Source organism: Lagopus muta, chromosome 4 (genome assembly GCF_023343835.1).
Source record: "Lagopus muta isolate bLagMut1 chromosome 4, bLagMut1 primary, whole genome shotgun sequence".
NCBI lineage: Eukaryota > Metazoa > Chordata > Aves > Galliformes > Phasianidae > Lagopus > Lagopus muta.
The window spans coordinates 48,685,569-48,688,191 of record NC_064436.1 but is presented as its reverse complement, the minus strand read 5'-3'; positions in this window follow the sequence as shown (position 1 = coordinate 48,688,191).

Genomic DNA, 2,623 nt, shown 5'->3' with positions numbered 1-2,623 from the left:
TTCTTCAGAAGTGTAAAATCTTCCTTTAGGAAAACAGTATTTAAAAAGCATTAAAGTTAAAAGAAATGCCTGCACTGATATGCTAAATCAGAGCCAATCAGAGGTTTTGATGCAAATCCACCTGTTCTCATTTACCAGGAAAATACCCCATCAGATCTGCCCCAGGCTCATCTGATGGAATCAGTGGGGCTGCACTGCTGCTATGTTTTCTAGCATATCATGGCAGGCTCCCAAACTGTGAAGATGCCAGTGGTGTCTTGAAGGGCCAAATAATACACCTGCCTCCATGTTTGCTGTCAATCTCTAGCCCCCAAGTATTAACCCATCTTTCTCCTGTCTTCTTTCTTTACCTGCCCAATCTTCTGTTAAACCCTCTCTCTTGGAGCCTACTTTACCCCCACTGTACAATTGCACTCTCATTTCAACCAGTTCTGCAGTACTGATGCCTACTCAGCTTCCCAGAAAATCAGTCCCAAGGAACTGATGAGGTTACCACTGTGTGCTGTGAGGAGTTTGGTTTTCCTTAGCAGTAAGACAACCTAGGAGCAGACAGGAAACTCCTGATTGCTGCTGGGTGCAAAAGGACAGGGGAGTGCAGCTGCGTGCTGTTCAAGAAGCCGGAAATGACTCGGTGGGCATTCAGGTGAATGAACTGCATGTGAATAATTAAACTCTTGCCTGCACACTGAAAACTAAAGATACTAACTTCTAGTTTATTTTGAACTTTGATTTGGTGGCTGTGAAATTATTACAGATCTGGAATAGCATGTGACTCGAAGTTGCCAACTTAAAGGCCTTAGAAGTCTTTACTGAAAAGGTTATAAGCTTTAAACATTCTAACATTATGGGTTCTAACATTATGGCATGCTTTTTTTCTTTTTTTTTCTTGTTTTCTGCCAAAGGAAAGCCTGAGGAAATGACTCCAATGCCAGAGTCAGAGCCAGCCTGCCACCTTCTGCTAAGCAATACACCAAAACCTTCATGTGATAGGTATGTTAGCAAAGGGAAGGGCAAACATCCCCATGGATGGCATGCTGGGCAGGACTGGCCCCAGCTGTCTTTGTAGGTAGCACATTGCAGGCTGCACCACACAGCTGCCACCTGCCATGTCTCCTCACCAGAAGCCCCCTGCTAAAGCAAGGCAATGGTGCTCCGTATGCAGCATGTAACTTTGGCAGGGGAGTTCTGCTCCAGTGGCTCAAAGGCCTCCATTAGATTTACTAATATACAACAGCTCTGCAACATCAAACGTTAACAGATAGAAAGTCCTGTAAGGGATTATTGAGGAAAACAATCTGCCCTCTGCTTCCCTCCCTCATTGTGGAGATCTGTGAAGAGATTTTTTTAAAAAACATTTTTATTATCAGGTCAGAGTGTAGCAAATTGAATGTGAATTAGATTTTTATATATTTTTTTCTTAAAATAGATTGATTTCATGAGACAAGGGTCTGAATTAGCTTAATGAATAACTATTATTCATTGTGGAACATTAGGGTGCAGTTCTAACCATAGAAATATTGCCACTCAGGGAGAAATAGTATCTCACTGGATCACTATGGCTATACATAGCCTTTTGTCACAGGCAAATTCATTACTAGTGATTGACAACTAACGACTGTGATGTTATGTCTAAGGATTCAGGACTCTGACTTGAGATGCTGTGGGCACACACCATGAGACATGGTGATTTGTCAGTGACTGCTCAGTGCACCCAGCTCCTCCACACTGAGAAAGTCGCCACTGATGTTTTGGTGGTTCTTTGCCTCATTCTGCAGGTGTAAGCATTATCAGCAAAGGTTCATGCAGAGCCCTTGCTCATGTAAATCCTGTCTGACCACCAGCCCAGTAACATCTGTTACTTGGTCTGTGCTGTTCCAGTGATGTTATTTTCCTTCCTGTTTCATATTTACAACAAAAGCAGACAAGGCAAATTCAGTTGAATTAAAAAATGTGACATTATTCAGTGATGATATTCAATTCGGTTTTGGAAAGTAAATGATAACCTAACAAAAAAGGTTTTTAGAAATAATGCAACAGTTGGCACCTTTTCTATAGAGCATAGTGTGGACCCTTCAGGATTTCTAGTATTTCTGCCTTCAGGATTTCTAGTATTTCTACCTATATTTTTTTTCAGGTATCTCTTGGGGGGGGAAAATGAGAACTTTAACCTCATGATTTATATATATATAAATATATATATATATATAAATTACTGTTTACTTTTTAAAATCCCATGCTGAAACACCAAGGGGCCAGCAAAACATCCATCAGGTGAATGTTACGGCCCTATTAAAATCAGATCACATCTTTATGACTTCACAACTTGCAGTACTTTAGTATTTAACTCCAGTGCTGTCCATCTGTTGGTTAATGACACGGCATCTGCTGCAGTGCTCCTCATTCACCTGGCACAGCCGTGATAGGACTATGGGGAGAGAGATGTTGGTTTAATCATTTCACACAGCATTTCACTCCCATCTGCCTCCACTGGGCATACAGACACACTTACACTGGCGCTGCTAATCAGTGTATGACTGTTAAAGAAGTTATGTGCCAGTAAACCTTGTTGGAAAATCTCATCGGGTATGTTAAAGACTGGCACCGCAGTCATTTTCCTAAGTGA